Source organism: Athene cunicularia (assembly GCF_003259725.1).
Source record: "Athene cunicularia isolate RWA chromosome 19 unlocalized genomic scaffold, athCun1 chr19_part1, whole genome shotgun sequence".
NCBI lineage: Eukaryota > Metazoa > Chordata > Aves > Strigiformes > Strigidae > Athene > Athene cunicularia.
The window spans coordinates 6,128,499-6,148,085 of record NW_020799124.1 but is presented as its reverse complement, the minus strand read 5'-3'; the positions used below and the strand labels follow the sequence as shown (position 1 = coordinate 6,148,085).

Sequence of the window (19,587 nt, the reverse complement as noted above, 5' to 3'; positions counted from 1 at the left end):
GGTCTGGGTTCTCCAGGGTGCTTAAAAAAAAAAAAAAAAAAAAAAAAAAGATCACTGTAGCTGGCTGGAGAAATAGATAGCCCAGTTTCTGAGCTGGAGCCTGCATGGTGGGCACAAGGTGGACTCAAAAGCATCGTAAATGCATCTGTTAAATTTTAAACATCTCCAGTGTGTAAAACTAATGTGAGAGAAAGATACACTGAGAATGAAATACTGCTCCACAGGGTATTTCTCTCCAGTGCTACAGTCTCAGTGCACTGAAGGAAATGGCTTCTTATTCGCAGCAAGGACTCTCTAGATAATCTTTTGTTCCAGCACCCAAACCATGGCAGGGGACAGGACATAGAAGCCAACATGCTGGTGGGAGCAGGATTGTCCTAACTCACAAGAGACCTCTCCCACAACACTTGGGGACTATTTGCACCATTACTACAACTTTAATAAAGTACCTTTAATAGAGGTATAAATTAAGCAAGATGGGATACGCCAGGCTGGCCAGGTCTCAGATGCATCCCTAACCATCAGCCCATCCTTGGGGGACATTGCACTTCTCCCCCTCCCCAGGAGCCACACACAGGGGTCTCCTCGCAGGCTGTGAGACAGACCCTATGGCACATGCGTTTTGTTTGTATAGCAAGGTTGACAGGCAGCTTGTAGAGCCTGTGCCTAGATCCAGAGCTGGCCATGAGAGACAGGCAGCAAATCCACCATCACTCCATCTGCCACATGCACACGGTGCCCTGCTGCGCCAGTAGTACATCCCTCATGGAGATTTGTTAACTCGGTGTATGGGGATTTCCTCAAGAACAAAGTTTCTCCTTGCAAAAAAAGAAACTCTAGCACTTTCTTCTGTAAGAGGTCAGGCACAGGTTTGCTCAATACGTCAGTACTCAACACTGGACTCCCCTCCTTCTTATGCACAGCTTAGGCCCCTCTGTCTGTTTAAATTATTTAAATCACAAGCTCCTTGCTGCAGGCTTTTTATTTTCTGCTAAGTATTTGCACAGGAACCAGACATCCTGGGCCTCAGCATCTGTCTGGGCCCCCCAGTTTGGCCGTGCAAATTCATAAACCAGAGGCGCTTTGCATTTAGAGCGCTGCATCATTTATTGATGCTTTGCACGCTCAATTCCCTCGCCAACACAAGCCACCCAGGAGGTTGCTCCTGCCACATTTCCTCTCCAGCTGAGCTTCTACCTGCTGTGAAACACATCAGTCAACTGGGAGATATTTTGCATTTATCAGACTCTTTTTACAAGGGGCTACCAGCAGCCCACCGGCTCAACTTTTGGCTGCAGAGGGCTAAATGCCAGGCTCTGTCCTCAGTGCTGCTGCAGATGTGCTGCAAATCAGGAGCACCTCATCCCAGCCATCCCCCTCCGCAGTGAAATGCTGTGGTTGGGTCCCTTGTGTGATCACCCAGGGCCATGCTGCGAAGGACAGACCTCCAGAGAAAGACCCCACGTCCCCCAGTCCTTTGCCCCGTGCAGATGTTGAACCGCTTGAGCTCGCTCAGCTCCACTAGTACAGCCAGGCTGTACTAGTATCTCTGTGCCCAGCGGGGATTTAGCCCTTCCAAGAAAAGGGAAATAACTAGAAAGGGCCTTTTAATAATATATTTGTGCATGCTGAACCGTGCACCAAATTACTGACTTTCATAGGAAAATAAAAAACCCTATAGCTCTAGTAGACAGTTACTCAGTTATAAAAACAAGAGGGCTTTACTAATCAGTCTCTTCCTCGCAGTGTGGATTAGGTCAATTAGCCATTTATTGCACTCAGGATGACAATGATCCTGTGGGCTCAGTAAAGAGCGGTTTGTTTTAAAAAAGCAGCGTGAGATTGCTTCCCTTCCCAGCTCATCAGCATCAAAACAAGCTTGGATCTCAATCCATATATAATCAGTGTTCCCCATGCTACAATGGGTTGCTGCTTCTGGTCAGAACCTTTTAAATGGCTCCAGAAGAAGGATTCGAGTACTGAAAAATCACTGCTGTTAGAATATTAAAGTTGGATGAGGTCATTTCTTGTCAAAGGGGGGGAGGAAATGGCCACCATAAAATAAAAATGTCCATAAAACATCCAAGCCTGGTTTGGTTAGTTATCTCCACTAGAGCCACACAGCTTTGCCTGTGCATGAAAGAAACTAGTCTGTGGGAGAAGATATACGCCTTCAGCAACAAAAATGTAATTGGAAATCATTCTGCACAGATTGAAGAGCCCACACTGAGGGGAATCAAAGCAGTAGGCGAGGAATGAGAGAAGCATGAAAGGGCTGATGCCACGTGCTCCAGAGGGCTTGTTCCAGCTGGGTTATCTCAGAAGAGTTTGCACAAGCCCTATTTGGGTTTTGAAGATGGTTATTCATTTAAAATGGGAGTTACATTCCTGGGGGTGTTGGGAGCAGGCAAGAAGGCTGGTGATGGCCACTCCCAAGCATAGACTGCACTGGAAAGCAAGGAAGCCACACAAAGCACTGCTGGGGACAGCAAGAAGCTCCTAAATACTTCAGCCAAAAGCCCTGCTTGCTGCTCAGCAGTCCTTTGGAGAGGAACAGAAGACTGCATATATCTACCCAAATCTGCAGCCAAGGAAAGGCCAAAAAGTGATCTAAAGGACTAAGGGGACAGCAGGGGAGACAGCAGCAGCCGAGCCGGCGAGAGCCCTGCCCCTGGGAATGACACCACACCGAGTTATCGCACTGCAGCTCATTTCGCATCTGAGCACGTCTGTTTTGGCACTTTCCCATGGTTCAACACACCTAATTTCAGCAGCGGGTGAAGAGGTAGCTCCTGAGCTCTTTCAGGGACCACTCAAATCCTCAAAAATGCAAAGACTCCCCTGTTCCATTAATTGGGAGTGTCTCACTGGTAGCTGCTATTGCCAAGGAAACCGATAGACCTTATTAGCAGTATTCATGCATTAATGCTTATGAGGAAGGGAAAAACTAACCTCCTGTCGTGGTTCAACCCCAGTCAGCATTAAGCACCACACAGCCACTTGTTCACTCCCTCCACCTGTGGGATGGGTGAGAGGAAAAAAAAAAAAAAAAAGTAAAACTCATGGGTTGAGATAAAGACAGTTTAATAGGACAGAAAAAGAAGGGGAAATAATAGTAATAGAATATAGAAAACAATTGATGCACAGTACAATTGCTCACCACCTGCAGAGTGATGCCCAGCCAGCCCCCGAGCCATGATGGCCCCCAGCCAGCTCTCCCCAGTTTATATACTGGGCATGACATCATGTGGTATGGAATGCCCCTCCAGCCTGTTTGGGTCAGCTCTCCTGCTGTGCCCCTTCCCAACTTCTTGTGTCCCTCCAGCCTTCTCGCTGGCAGGGCATGAGAAGCCGAGAAGTCCTTGATTTAGTAGAAACACTACTTAGCAGCAACTCGGTGTGTTCTCAACATTATTCTCATCCTAAATCCAAACCACAGTACTATACCAGCTACTAGGAAGAAAATTTAACTTTTATTCCAGCTGAAACCAGGACACCCCTCCAGTGTAATGTTCCCATATAAGCAACAGATTTAATCTCTTCCCAGTCTCTTTGGTACACAGATGTCATCCTGGGAACATCACACAGTGATCCCACTCTTCCTTTGCTCCAGAGGCAGTTGAGTTTTTATCTGCCTGAGGGCCCTATTCCACCAGCAGACTACACACAGCAAGAGGAGATGATCTTTCCAGCTCTATTAAATGTATTTAGCATTCAATTCTGAAGGAAACACAGGAAACCAGATCAATCACCCACAATCCTCTGACAGCCTACAGTGATGTGAGTTACACCGCTTCATACAAGCGGGCCCCATCTTCACAAAATGGTCTCAAATGCTCAACAGCTATAAACAAAAGAGGTGATGACCCCGCAATACCACAACCTGCTGGGCTTTGGAAATTCAGCCTTTCTTTTCTATGCTTTGGGGAAATAGAGGTCTTCTAAGATGATGGAGTTAAAGGCTTGATGGGGAGAGCTCCCCTCCCTTGCAGCACCCCACAACCAGCAACTGCACACTTTCAAGACAGGGGTTTACACACACCCAGGCAGCATATCGTAACTACTACTTATTGCACAAAGCTAGCCAAAAAATAAGAAACACAACAGGTTTTGATCCTATTTACACGTGCGTGGTCAAGGACAGCTTGGCCAGGAAGAAAGGCAAAGTGAAGAGCAAACGTCTCCCTGCACAGATTACAGCCATCCTCTCTGCTTTGGGCCCACTGCAATAGCCTGGGCAATGCCATGCTGAGCTACAAACCCCACAAACTTTATAATAAATGCAAGTATCCGCAGCTAGCGACCGCTTGCAAGCAGGCAGGTTCATAGCCAGGAGATGGGGAAATACTAGCACAGGGCTGGCTGCGAGGCTGCCCACTTATTTCACCTCACTGGAACCCGCACACTGCTTGCACCAGAACAGCTCCTCCAAATCCACGCAGGTACAATCCCTTCCCCACCAGGATCAAGCCCTGGGGAGGGATCGAGGCCCCTCTCCCTGATGCACACAGCTCAACGTATTTTTTGCTCTCTCATTTTACTTACATGCATCACACCCACCCTTAGGACTCTTTTTTTTTTTCTTCCTCACCTTTCCTCCTCTTTATTCAGAGGAGAAACTGAACACCAGGTACACAGGAGGGTGTCTGGGCAGGGCAGGCAAATGGTTGTGTCTGCACTTGCTGAAGGACTGAGGCTTCCCTGATGCAGCCTCCTCTCTGCCTCAGCAAAACCCAACTTGTATTTATTTTAATTTCCTTCTAAGGTTTCAGAAAAAAAAAAAAAACAACAACATATTTGCAGGGCTGCACCACACGGAGGATTTCCCATGTGTTCCCCGGGAATGCACAGCACTGCAGGGGAGAACTGAAATAGTAATTAAAACTGGAGAGGGCGGTGGGTACAGATTGGATTTTTTTTTTTTCTTATATCTGTATTTTGCAGCCTCTGGGTTGTAAGAAGCAGGTTCGTAGGAAATGGCTGTTTATGGGGAATGGGTGAATGAAAAATAATCACAACTGCTGCAAAAGAAGGTGGATTTTCAATTTGAAAAACATGGTTTTCAAACGAGGAAAAGCTGACCTAGTTGAAAACCCAGAAAGCAGCAGGTTGGCTGACCTGACTTCTACTGTCCTTATAAGTATTTATGGGAAAATGCAGTGCCTGGGGAGTGCGAAGAGTGCTTTGCAGGGACCAAGAAGGATTTCTGCACTTGTCATGGTAGATGTCTAGTGAGTGCCTCCTGAGCGGACACTACTGTTCCTGGGTGCGGTGAGCTGCCCTGAATGAAGCTGCCTCAAAATCCCAATATGCAAAATTCAGGAATGCTGGGCTGCTATTTTCCTAAGCAGACAGGTCCAGAGGAGAGCCACCAGCCCTATGTACGCTCCAAGGCTTCTCCTTCCAAAATCATGAGTTAAGGCACACACAAAATCATGCCTTTTCCACCTAAAACATAGCTCAACAGCTGGGGAGTGATTTTGAAGACGGTGAGCCAGGCCATAACAAAACCTATGTGAATACTCTGGTTATTGTGAGGAAAACCAGCTCTTGCAAGAGTGCTTCAGCTGCAGCTGGTTAAATAGAGAAGAAACCAGCAGGAGCAAAGGGAGATGTTTGCAGGATGCGGTCTTCCCAGGGAGAAGGTGACTCTAATGGGGCTGCAATGAAGGACACAAAAAAGGAGAAGGTTAAGACCTGGGCAAATATCAATCACAGTATCTGGGATTAAAAAAAACATCTGCATGAAAACCCAGGAGGCTAAAACTTTCAGCTACTCCCACGCTACCTGAAGCCTGATATTTTTTCCCCTTACTAATAGAAGAAAAAGTCCCAGCTAAGGGAATCTTCTGCATTATTTATTGGCAGCTCATGCTGGTGTGTTTAACGCTGGCCCTGGAGATAGCGAATAGTCTGCTCAAGCTTAGCTGATAGGGGAAAATGTATATAGCAGCATCTGGAAAAGTAACTAAGTATTATCCCTCAAGGACTACCTGTTTTACATACAAAGGACTGAGCAAGCACAGTTAGGAACCAGAAGGGCTTTAGCTCTTGCTGATCAAGGACATCTGAACCAAAATTACACCGCTGTTCAGATGTGTGCAATTCTTGCTGGAATAATTTTCCTTGGTGGAGTGATAAGGCCAATGCCAAAATACTTTAGGGCCCAGGAAAAAAGTGCCAGATGCCAAGTACTGAGCACTGGGGAGGAACAACGTCCTGGAAGCAGGGATGGATGGATCAGACCACCCTCCCCTTCCAGCCCATCAATTATCTCCTACATTTCAGTGAGCAAATAGTTCACCCAATTGTGAAATTTCCCTTTTACTATAGCCACAGTAATAAAAAAGAAATCTGATGTATCCTACTGTTTTGATGCTTATGGCAATGTTACAGGTCTTGGCCAGGATCAGGGCTCTCTTGCAACAGAAGCTGTACAGACGTGACAGCCCATGACCATGGGCAGAGCAGCATCCCTCCACCACGCACTCAAAGCTAACAACCAGCGAAAGTGACTCCCAACTTGCTTCTTTAAATAAGATGGGTTTGAAGATCAGTTTTCCTAAACTGTCAGGATTAATATGGGCTTTGGAAACATCCCACAGGTTTTTCTATGCAATCCCTGTGTCCTGGACTAGCAAAAGCTACGAGGGAAAAAGCCTGCAAGGTTTGCTTCACGACTCTCAGCCTCCGAGTATGAAGTTGGCAGATCAGCCTTCAGAGGTCACAGCTAAATTGAGTAGATTTCATTAATTGTGCCATTAATTGCCTGCCCAGCGGAAAGCTGCTGCATGATGGACGACCTGTTAATGTACAACAGATCATGCATAGGAAGCTTTATTACAGAGGAAAGCAGCAGCAATTGGCCGTGCAGTAGTGACTACTGCTCTTGTGCTGCCTTGTGAGACAGTTGAACTTACAACCAAATTTACCAACTTCCTTTTTCAGACGTTGCAATAACCAGTGTCTCCAAGCAACATCATAAAAGAATAGCAAAAAAAAAAAAAAAAAAGAGCTGTACATCCAAAACACATGATTTGTATCGAGCTGAGTGCTTGCTGGGAATAAAAAGTGGATGTTAGCTTATTTCCTTGAGCAGCCATAATCACTAAGCTGGCAGGGAAAGAAAGTATTCAATCTGTTTTGCTTGTGCATTACCATTAACAAATGTTAGTGCAGAACTTGTTCGCAAGGCTGAACTGCAAGAGCTTTGCTAACTGGAAGGGACAGGGGGAACCCTGGATCCCAAGCTGGCACCACAGGACAGGTATTTTTAGGAATACAGTACCAACTTTTTGCATAAAAACTGCATAAGCCCCTGCTCAGTTACTCCTGACTGATGGGGAATTGGAGATGCTTTGTTTATACTCCCTTCTGGCAGTTTTGAGCTTGCATTTTCTATCTTCTGGCTTAGTTTATGGTTTTACATAACATTGAAGACCTGATTCAACAAAGTCAGAAAAGATGCAACCTGTTTACCACCACCTTTAATTATTTCTGCAGATTTCTAAATTAATTCCCCAGGTTTTCTGCCTCCTAATAGCTTATTGATTCCATGGCTTCTGTGCCATCTTTCATTATTCTTTGCTATCTTATTAATTCAACTTGAGGAGAAAATATATAGCATCCCTCAAGAAGGGTTTGCTTAGCTGCATCTGGCAGGTTTAGCTAAGTCATCACTTGCCAGCACAGCTCTTCAGTAACCCTGTTGCACTCTGCATCCCTCTGAATCATTAGTAGAAGCAAAAAATAAGAGTTTGAGGTTTACAAAGGAGAAGTATAGGACCGCTGCTTTGTGCTGTACCAAGAAGGGGAGAAAAATCACTATATATCTCACTGAAGATTTGGCCCATGCATTTATCACTTGTTTTTTTTTCTACTGAGGCTTTTCTATTTCTGTCTCTCCCCACGGCTTGTCAGCTGTGTCCTTCCCCAGGGGAAACCAGACCCTCTTGGTTTGTGCAGGCCCTTGCAGGGGGGTTCTGCGATTAGGATTTTGCATCACAGGCAGCAACTGAAAGCCTCCACCAGCAGCAGGACCACAAGCGACAGCAATAGACATGCTAAACACAACATGAAAATTGCAGCTACATGATTAGACTTCAAAGTGCCTTATTACAGGCATGCCTGTCCTGCAGGTATAAACTCCTGGAACAGATGTACAGAGACTCAGATAAATATGGAAAACTACAAGAATTTATATGGAAAACTACAAGATAAAGGAAGGGACATTGGCTATAAAAAAATATGGAAAATCCAACTGCATCACCACGGGAATGAGTCTCCCCTTTCCTCTTTTGCAGCTGCCTCGTCTTGCTAATGCCTCCAGATAAGACCTGTAATTCCAGCTTGTCTTATATAAATGAAATATAAGGCAGCAAAGAATCAATCTCTGAGCACCACGTGCATCATGCTCTGGTACCTGCTAACCTGGCTTTTACCAAACTCCTGTTGAATCCAGCACATAGAGGCGCACGCAGATTTTCAAACACAAAATAAAAGGCTTCCACTTCAGACTGCACGCCTTTACACATCACTTTCCAATAGCAGAACTTCTCCATTACTTTTTTAATTTCATCTCCTTCACTGTACACACCTACTTATTAAATTATGAATTTAAAGATTAAGTACTTTTCCAACCACTCTATGGGAAGCTGAGCTTTCTTGCAAGCTCAGAGCTCCCCTCCAGCACATGCACTGGGAACAGCATAGAGCTGCAGGCTAAAATGCAAAACTTGGCCCCTCTTTGTACCCTTCATATGCCTCTGCCACGAAAACCTGCCAACTCTGTTCAGGTTCTTTGCAAGAGATGGAACAGAAAAGATAATTAGGCAAATTATAAGGGGGAGATTTTCAAAAGAACAAAGCACCTCCTTCTCCCTTCCAAGCAGCCAGAGAGGCTTTGCAAGCGTGCTTAAAGCCAACTGGGTGACATGCATCTTCCCAACAACTGGCAAAAGTTACTGTAAAAATCACTCCGCTGTTCAGCCGGGGGGGGAAAAAAAACCCCAAAGGAGCAGAAGAGCTTAAAGCATTGCAACACTCAGGAGAATACGAGCTGTATTTCATTCCTGCTCATTTCTAACCTCAGCTCATATCAGCAGTATGTCAGGCCTGTTCAGTAAATTGGCGGCACGGGAAGACGTTTGCAATGTGCTAAATGAACCAAGTCCCCAGCGTTGCTGGGAGAAAAACCTGGCTTCCCATCTCAGAGGTAGTTAAATTCAGTCTTCTGCACGTCATTCTAGCTCATTAACCTGAGTGGATATTGCTTCTTTAAGCGATAATACTAATTAGGAAGTGGTAGAAGGCAAGAGCTATTTTCCCCACACCTACGCAACACAGGCTACACGCGCACAACGGAACAGCAGCAGCTTTAATTTAGGTGGTGATTTTCATATAAACTACATCTTGATGACTGATTTTAGCAGCTCAGGTTTGTATGTCAGCAGAATTATCCATCTGATGGGCCAAGTCTACTCCAACTCCACCTGTGCCAAGCAAGGCTCATTTAAGAGTTAGTCCCACACAAATTCAGCACAACTCACACAGAAGGGATTAAACCAGCGTTCTGTGATAACTACCAAGCAGAGGTTAAGCAGTTGGCAATACCTGGTAAGATATGAGCTCCAGACCACAGCATTTCTCAAGTAATGCCATGTACTTACAATAAAGCATCACCTGTGCTGTACAACTCTTAAATACGTCTCTATTCTCTTGTTTTAATCCAAATCATCCATTCCTTTTCCCTTTCCCTCCTAGCCCACCAAAACTTCTTCCAAAGTAACAGACACTAACAGCCTCCTCTTGAAATCCCTCTGCACACCAGGATCAGTATTTTCCCACAACCAATAATTTACTTCTGCCCCCCCCCTCCCAATTTCTAGGAAAACCTGGAATGTGATTAGACACCAGCTTCTCTGGGAAATCATAATTTTTTCCCTACCTGCTTTATTTTCCTCTTCTAATGGATGTAGGTATCACCTCTTCTTTGTCTTGCAACTGTGACCTTCTGCCTGCTAGTCTACAACTCCAAAGGCTTCTTCTTTAATCATCTAGCAGAAATGCAGCTTTCCCTCCTCACCTACCTCTAAAACCACGCAGCACTACCCATAAGTTTGCTGTTTCATCCTTGGAGCTTGCCATTGGATAAGTGTAGTATTATTTTTATGAAGTACTGGAAAGAAAGGGAGTTTAAAAAACCCAAACACAACAAGAAAAGTCCCAACAGTCCTTGCCCTATGCCTGAGCTATCAGGAGGAGCATTAAACGTGATTAGATGTTTCAAATGAAATGGAGGTGAAGAGCCTCACCTGGGGCCCCAACGAGCACCAGCTGTTTAATCAATAAGGGTCAGCCAATGTCCCAACCCTGCCAGCCCTTCAGTCAGCAAGCAGCCTCAAGGCTTTTAATGAGATTATTCAAGCTCTTACATTGTTCAACACAGATTGGGCCAGACTCATTGGATGCAGTTTTAATGATTTTAAGACCTGCTTGTGAAGGATGAACCCATGGGCTTTGGTAAAAAGCCTTCACTGCGTGTGACAGTTTAAACCTTACTTTGTACTTAAAGAGTTCTGCACAAATATCCTCTCCAAACTGACCAAAAATCTGCACCCACGGTGACCAGGCTCCTGAACATGCTCTCCAGAAATGCTAAAGATGGAAAGTTTCCCACAGTACACTGTAACTTTACTGCCACTTTCTCTCAAATTTCCTCCGTGTACTTCACATGTATTTTGCAGCATCCCATCTGCAAACCCAAGCATCTTAAGCTGCTGCTAGCTTGACAAGAGGAGTTTCTCTGAAGCAGAGCAGCCTTCTCCACCTCTCTGTACCAGAAACTCTCTCCAAAGACACAAGCTAACAAACAAGTTTTCACACAACCGTTAGAGAAACCAACCCCCAAAACGGGCTGAACTTTACCAACAGCCTCCCAGAGCAGGGGCAGTCATCAGACCAGAGCTGTCCCTTCATCCATATGACCAGCTCTGGGCATTCAATCAGTTCTTCAAACAATGTTGGTGTCATTGCTGTTATCTCAGTTGAGCTCTCCTCCCCGAAACCCTTCTTCTTAGCTTTAGCCTCTGAGCTGCTGATACACTGCCAGGTGACACAGTGGTGCTGTCATCTCCAAAGACCCTTTTGAAGCTTAAAAGCAGTAGCTTTGAAATACTTTCTCCTTGATGTGGTCTCCCATTTTGGACTACCGAACAACCTGGCGCTGACACAAAAGCTTTATGTTGCCTCTTGCAAACACAGAGCATCTTCCTCCCCCAGTACAGAAGCGTACAGGCTGTTTAGGGAGATGACTGGATACATATTAAATCAAATTCAAAGTGCACATACCTTGGTACTGCGTCTTCCCATTACCTTCTGAAATCGCTGTGCATTTCAAAGCTCCGGGTTCATACCTCGCTTTGAAACAATTCTCATCATCTTCACAGCAGGTATCCTATGTATTTCACATCCCGAGGAGCACTCAGCACAAAGATTTTATTATTTACTGCAACAGTTGAAGGCAATAAATATCTGATTTGACACAGTTAAGTAAGATTGCTTTATCCAACAACTGACTAAATTGGCCTTCCCTTTTCTCACCCACCCCACCGAGGCTCTGATCTTCAGTTTCTTTATCTGCAATGAGGCAGTAGTATGGCTTCACAGGAACGCTGGCAGACCATTTCAAGATTATCTGATGGGGGCACAAGCGATGGGAAGCATTATATTAAGCATTTGATCTGCTGTCGTTGTGGGCCACGTTAAACTGGACAAATTCACAGATCACCTGAACACTAGTATTGCATTTGCTGTCAGATAAGGGCTCTGATAACCAAATGACTATAGGAAGTATTTGATAACACTAGTATCTTGACCCAGTTATTTATTAATAAAGTTTAAGCTGTTCAGGAAAATTTATTATCTAGATGATAAGCTTAAACTTATCTAAGAAGTTTGTCTCAGAATGTGCTATCAAACCTATTCCACCATTAATAACAGCACCCAATACAAACTCGCAGCCAAGACAAATCATCAAATGCCGTTATCATGCATACAGAATACGAGAAAAACAAAGACAACCCAACCTGAAGAAGCTATCCTCCTACAGGATCTGGAAAAGTACAAGGAAGCCATTCAAAAAGCTAGAAAATAAATTAAAATTATAAAAAACTAGAAACCCCACCAGAAAACCATAGGCAGCTGTAGAAATATGGATCATTATTTAATTTGTTTAGAGAGTTCATGTTGCAGCTGTGCTATATGATTATTTTACTGCAAACCATTACAAATAAAAACCCTGTTACAAAAAAAAAATCTAAAGTAGTGACTTGCAAAAACTACCAAGAGTCTAACAAAAAAAAGTACACACAGGAAAGGTCTTAATTATTGGGAGATGAAACTTTTAACATTTCAACTTGATTAAAACAGCAGGGATTTCAAATTCAGTCTCCACTGCATAAACGATTTGCTCATTTGTATTTTGCTCAGGTTTTACAGTTCCACACACAGGTGCTGGGCTGTGAGGTGTTTATTGACTTCAGCTGAGTTAAGCTCGACACCCACCACCAAGGAGACACAGCAGGGCTTTGCTGCTCCGCAAGTCGTGGGCTTTAGCAAGCAGCAGGGCTTGCAAGTCCTGAGGCTCCGTGCATTTGAGTGAAAGGTAAGGAAGAGCAAGTAATTCTTCACGCCATATTTTTATGAAGAAAACTAAATTTTAACTCCTTTGGCTCCTCATCACACCGTTTATTCATGCACTCGTGTCACCTGCTGCCTGCTTAGACTAGAAAAGCTTTGGGGCTGGGGTTACTGCCACCAGTTCGCATTGTGTCAAAGAAAATGGAGGCTCAGTCTTTGCTGGTCCTACACTTAAGAAACATTATTAACAGCCAATTAACGAGTGATATTTTCACTGTGCGGGGGATTCTCTGCATGTTAATGAAAGTTGCAAATCTTATTAGACAGCTGGGAAAAAAACAGCAGTAAAACCATGTTTCCCCAAACAAGTATCTTCCAAGGCTGCAAAAAATCTTTCTCTACTTGATCACTGCACCATCTTGTGGGCTTGAGTGTCAGGAGGTAAAACAGGGCAAATCCTGAATTAAAGGAACACAAAATGTTTATACTGTTTTTAAAATGTTCTCCTTGCATGCTCTAAATCAAATTCCACCTGTTAAAACTCTTACAATTTTAAGCAGTATTAGGATCAGTTCATAACATTTGGGTTAAAATTTTTATTTTAAGCATAAAGATGAGGCACTGAATTACATGAGCTGACAAAGTAAGGTGTGTTTGTCCTCCCAGACCACTGAACAATGTGTTGACTTTGTCCTTCTTTACAGGAACACTTGAAATATGATAAAGCTTTGGCAGCACAAAGTTTTATCAGGTGCTATGGAGACTTCTGAGCCTGAGCAACTGTGAAAAAGGCCAAACGCCTCCCAGCTATTCTGAGCCTTCCCTCTGCTCAGAGCAACTCGAGTCACTGCCTGTAGCAGCTGAGAAATTATAACAGACAAAGCATTTGCTAGTGTGGCAGCTGGAAGAGAACAAACCCACAAATTTTCCTTGCAATGACATTATTATCATCTTAGTTGTTCCTTGCTAGTAAACAGCAATTCCTTTGCTAGTGGCTTGTCTTTCACCAATTTGAAATGAGGGAGAGAAAAGTTGAAAAGTAACTGTTCTTCCATCTGCCTTCAAGAGAAAAGGAGGGAAGTTTCAAAATTTAGAACTAAAAAGGCAAGATATGTAGTACACCCCTTCCTCCCTTCTCATTCAGTGGATACAGCCTGCTAAAACTGATCCAGCTGAACCAGCAGCTACCAAGCCAAGAAAAACCACACCTTTAGTTTTTAGTTAATAGCTGGGATATATTATAGTAATTTATGGTTTTGCATGAGTAATTATTTTAATGCTGATGTAGATAAGATTGCTTTATAATACTAATCAAGAAATGATGATAACCAGCATTTATATGAAATGTGAAGCTTATGATTTACTAAAAGGAAACCGGGAGTACTCCAAGGCAGCCATTTCCCCACAGTAATGCCTCTCCACCCGATGACACAAGCCACACCACACTTGTCCTTCATTATTTTCATACAGCATGGGAAAGAAGGATGAAACCAATGCACTTTCCCCGAGCAGAAGCAAGGAAACCATCTGTGCAATGTCCACTCTAATTCATTCTACCTCAAACGTGACGTGCGATGAGCTGCCCACAGTTCATGCCTCTTACCACAGTCACACCACGAACTCCCTGAACAGAGATTACAGGTCAGTCCCATCCCATCTCATTTAGTGCCTTACGTAAAAAGGAGCCTGAGGATTTGTGTCTCATTACTACGAAATGCGTATTCACATCACGGAAGAGATTTTTGCAGCTGGCATCCTCTACATCATCTCAGTACTGAAGGAAAGACACAAATGGCAAGACTATTACCCAGAGTAGTTGCTCTCCATCAGGTCAGCAGTTGCAGAATGTATTTTGTGGATGTCACTGTTTTCACTCACAGATTAATTATATGACATTGCCATCTCATATTGCTAAAAGCTGGCACTCAGCCACTCTTAGCTTCACTGCACAAGGTATTTTTTTCCTTTCTGCTCTAATCCTCTCATCTATTTTAGATTTATCCATGGTTGTTGGTTGTTGTTAAGTGCCAGGGAGTCCTGCCAACTGTTCTCTTAAACCTTTAGAAAATCCAAAACAATTGTATTTTAAAGTCAGGATTTTTTTCTGTTGCTTATTCCCCAACACTGTAAAATTGATGTGTTCCAAATGTAATCAAAACAGAATTATTTTATTTTGCCTCCCCCCAGGCATTGTAAATTAAATAGTAGGATTATATATGCTCCCATGTAAGATTATAGTAGTATGTTTAGGACACCTACTTTGTTCTAAAGGCACCATATTTTAATAGGAATAACGCTTTTCTATTCATTCATCTTAGCTAAAACCAGCCTGTTAGAGGATCCCTGCCGAGGAATTTTGGTTTTGATGAGAAAAATAAACAAGTAATACTAAAATGAAACTAATGAACAGTTAACTGCAATAGGTACCACCAACCTGTAACCTCAATAAACCCAGATAAACCTTTTCCTGTTAATAGAACTATTCCCAGATCAACTCTTCTATATTGTAATGAGGCAATTCTAACATACTAGAAAGAACAATTACAAATAGTTGTAATTGATGCAAACCTATCTCGAGCAAATTAAACAGCACATTAAACAGTCAAGCAAAAATTTGCCAAGCTGCTTGTTTACTGAGGGCATGTGGCCACATTTACCTCCATTATCATTACAATCTCATTGAAAAAAAGAAGGTGGACTCCTTGTACTCTGAAACATTTAAAAGCATTTTTATTTCCAGTGTGTATCATACCAGCTAAAAAATGCCTTCTGTCAACACATTCTAATAAACAAGCTCTTTAAATCAGGCAAAAATAGTTTTGTTTCATTAAACACTTGGAAGAGAATGTAACTCTAAAATTTTAATTAAAATAAACATTGGAGCAACCTGCTCACACTGCTCAAATACAATTCAGATAGAAAGGAATTAGCTCCAAACAAGTTTTGCATACTCCATTACCCAAATTCAATGTTTATATTAAACCCTGCACGTTTCACAGTAATGTTCCTAGGAAAAATCCCAATTAATTTACCTGTACATTATAGTATCAGACACTATTGCTTTTTAACATTTCTCTGAAAAACATCAAACCCATTCTTCCGTAATTACAGAACTGACTTTTGAATGAGAAACCTCTGTGAAATCCCACATTTCATACAATTTATGTTCCAAGCAGACACACGTAGTAGTTCCACAGCCATCAGTCAGCCTGGCTCACCCGTGCCACTGGAGGGACAAGGACACTGCCCTGGGATGCCAGATGAGCAGCAACAAGCCATAGCATCATCTTTTCTTCCAGGTTATCAGTCAGGAGATTTAACAGTCAAGAAAACGGATTCAGGTCTTTACCTAAACTACACAGGGAAGTGCAGTCACAGCTGAGACAGTCCCTGAAGTCTGTAACCCAGGACTGAAATAACATTTATGTTCCACTCACCACTCCTTTTTCATATGACCCATCACAAAAATAAGCAAGCTTGCACTGTGAGAGGGGTTTTCTGGACTACAAACCACTGGGTAAAGCTCTATCCTGCTTTTTATTTTATGAAAACCAAGAACTGTTCATCTAAATTACTACAGTAAGAATATCACTCATGACAAACTCCCATTTTCAACTGTTTTGTTGGCTGTCCTGACTGGCCTTTCCCTAGCCACACCCCCTCCAGCAAAATTTCCAATTGGGTAAAAGTTTCATCACTTTCAGAGTACCAAAGGATCTTCTACTTGGAGCTAGTTAACATTACTTCGGCTCTTGTTGGCACAGAATGAGCACGCACTCACAAGGAATTAGTTTATATTAATGTTTACCTTTTTCAAAAAGCATACTCTAAAGACTATACTAAAATCTTTCACTTGGTGACACCAAGTGGGCAAAACGTTCAGCAACATCTGCATTGTTAAGTCTGTCTCAGTGGACACCCTCAATCACTCATTTTGATGAAAACTCTTACATTCCACGCCTCTCCTATAAATATAAAAATAGCACTTAAGTGTAATAGCCCATCAGTTACATTGACTTAGTGAGTCTAATTGGGAGTTTCAGTCTCAGATGCCGTTTTTCTCATTTAAGCACCTTAAGTCGCCAAGTCTACCCCAAAACTTTTTTAATCAACCTCCATTCTAGACCAATCTTAGAATGAATCATTATCACAAAAGCACCCTTTTCATTTTGCTAGTGACGCTGAAGAACAAATTACAGAGTCTCTCCTCCCTTTCTCCACATTTAGTTCTAGATTTGCACATTTGGACCATTATTTAGAAGAAATGCAGAATACTGCCTAGAATGCTATTGCTGCAGGAACCCATTCTGCTACCACTGTAGCAGACTTTAAGACAGGTTGAGGCCAAAATAATGAAGAAATAGCAAGCTTGGAACAAGATACAGGAATAGTTGCATTTGCTCTTCTTGCTGTTAGGGGTATTTAAGGCCTCATCTCTCCAGTAATTAAAGCAGCAGTATCACCTCTTTAAACTGTTTAAGCAAGTAAATGACCCAATGCCACACAGAATGCTTACACAAATAAAACCTGTTTACATTCTCTACAGTAATTACACTGCAGTGTATATGATTTTTATCATATTATAGCAAATTATAGGAGTGGCTCAGCATGTTTGTAAAAAATGTCTTGTGTAATGGAAAATAATCCCTTAATGCAAAGTAATGACAAAAACAGACCCAGTTGGGGGTTTTTGAGAAAATTTTAATGTGTAATCAAAACTGTAACTGTTAACATTTCTTAACTTCTTAATGCAGAAAAATAGGTGGTGCATACAAACACAAGTCCCGAGGCTCACGTACATGTTTTAGCAGATTCCTTCTTCCTCAGACGTTTTCAGGATAAACACCTGCAATACAACAGCATGGGTAAGTTAACCATTCAACACTACCTATGAACCCATAAGTTAATGTAAGGGATATCATCAGAAAAACCTTTGTTCACCACCAGTCAATCTGCCGGTAATTCCAGCAATTTTTGGTTAGTTTCATCATATGATATCTTGAGGTAAATTGATAGATTTCTAGCAAAAGCAAGACCTTTATCCCTTTGCTCTAGAGTGCTGTCTGCAAAACCGTAGTGCAGAAGGCAGTTCTTAAAACATTTACTGCCCATGTTGAAGTCTAATAAAATATTTTTTATGCTAGAACTTCATTAATTATACTTTTAGACCTAAGAATATACAGAAATAGAAACATAGCCAATGAGAATGATCTCAACTAGATAATGTTTCTGAGACTGTAGCCAAAAAGCATCACGTAGAAGTAATGTTACACCAAATATTAAACTCACCGAGCAGTATCTCCTGCTCTTGCTGTCTCTCTGCCTTACACAGGACTTGTGAAGAGCTGTAATATCAATTGGTGGACATCAGTAACAATTGGAACATGACAGTCAAAACCTGCAAGCTCTATCTAAATATAGATATGCCTGGAAATAAGCAGCACAGGGCTTTAAATTTTGAGGAAGAGAGGAGGGAAAGCAGATTAATTTAAGCTATAAAGTTTGAACCTACAAACTACGCCTCTCAAGTTTCTGTCTGCTTGTAAACCTCATTTATACCAGATTCCATCTGGTATGAAAATACAGGGTCTAGTGAAGCTCATCACTTACCTTCACATTAGGGCCAAACTCACTTCCAGTCAGAAGTGTGTCACCTTTGTCTGGACAGACCAGGCTCTGCAGATAAAGTGAAACAGATGAACGTGAAGCTACATTAGGTACTGCAAGAGCACTTTTCATAGAAAAAAGTATAAACCAAAGTTTCCCAATTAACTCTAGAAGACAAATTTCAAACACTGCAAGCATGTAGCTGTGTTTCAGACAAGAAAGAAGGTTATCGTCAGTTCTCGATCTGACGGCACTTCCTATTCAGGGTTATCATCATCAACAGCCAACAACTTTTAAATTTGATTACTTAAAACAGAGTAATTGTTTCATCCTGAACCAACAGTTGTACATTTCCCCCCTTTGCTTATGAAAGGCACTAACTTTGTTAACTTAATGTTATCTTTAATTAGTTTTTCACTTGCTTTAAAATGTCATTATTACAGGTCATTTTCGACTATTAGTCCTGTATTTAACTACTGTTATTCGCATGCAAGTAAAGGCCTGGAACTTTCTTAACAACTTTGCACTTTAGAACAAAATTAACTTACCTCTTTACTTCAAGACATCTTCCTGCTGTGGGAAAAAAAGCAAAAGAATCATTACTATAATACCGTTCAGCAGTTTATAAAGCAGGTTTATTCAAGAATAAACAAAAGCAACAGAAAAAAATCCCAAACCCCACCAAAACCAGAACCTCAAGACCAAGTCTACTTGTAATTCCACCTATGTTTGTGTTGATATCCTGAATCACCAGAAAATTTATATCGGACAGATTTTACTAGTCAACAGTCCTCTCTAAACTGTTTTTAGTCATAGAACTTAGAAAATCTCCCTTATGCAGCTTGTCAGACTGCATCTACCATAAGGGCAACTGTTAAATTGAAATTACACAGACCACCAAGTCTAAGGTTGTGAAGCTCATTGCATAGAAAGAGCTTGGCAAATCAGCCAACCAAAAAAGCGACTTGTTTGCTAAAAATAGTGCCAGAAAAATAAAAATCCGTATTAGACGTACAAATGCTAAAGCGCTAAGCCCAGAGGCGTTACCCCCACAGCCCCTACGGAGCTCCGACTCGGCGGGACGCCGTCCCAGCCATCTGTGACAGTGTGAGCAGCAAGGGCTTCGCCTGAAAGCAGCCAGGCGGCTCACGAGGGGTAAGTGCCCGAATGTGAACCGACTTTAACCTAAACTTTTCCCTGCGAGCTCGCCGAGGGCAGCGCCACCCCGCCGCGGCCCAGGCAGCAGGCCCTGGCGCTCGCTCCCCCACGCTGCAGCAAGCCCACGGGCCGCCTCCTCCCCACCCAAGGCAGCCCCCCTCCGCTTACCGGGGAGCCCCTGCC

General features: G+C 42.7%; 1 long non-coding RNA gene and 2 other non-coding genes across 3 annotated transcripts; all 3 read right to left on the bottom strand.

Moving 5' to 3' along the window:
• Window positions 1-15,485: 15,485 nt before the first annotated feature.
• LOC113487291 lies at window positions 15,486-19,587 on the bottom strand. Its single transcript, XR_003399763.1, has 5 exons — window positions 19,573-19,587; window positions 18,795-18,819; window positions 18,250-18,315; window positions 17,929-17,984; window positions 15,486-17,485 (listed from the first exon to the last, which is right to left on the bottom strand). It is a non-coding gene; the product is annotated as an uncharacterized LOC113487291 (long non-coding RNA).
• On the bottom strand, window positions 17,559-17,632 carry LOC113487387. The gene has a single exon (XR_003399772.1). It is a non-coding gene; the product is annotated as a small nucleolar RNA SNORD65 (small nucleolar RNA).
• On the bottom strand, window positions 18,454-18,527 carry LOC113487391. Its single transcript, XR_003399776.1, has one exon. It is a non-coding gene; the product is annotated as a small nucleolar RNA SNORD49 (small nucleolar RNA).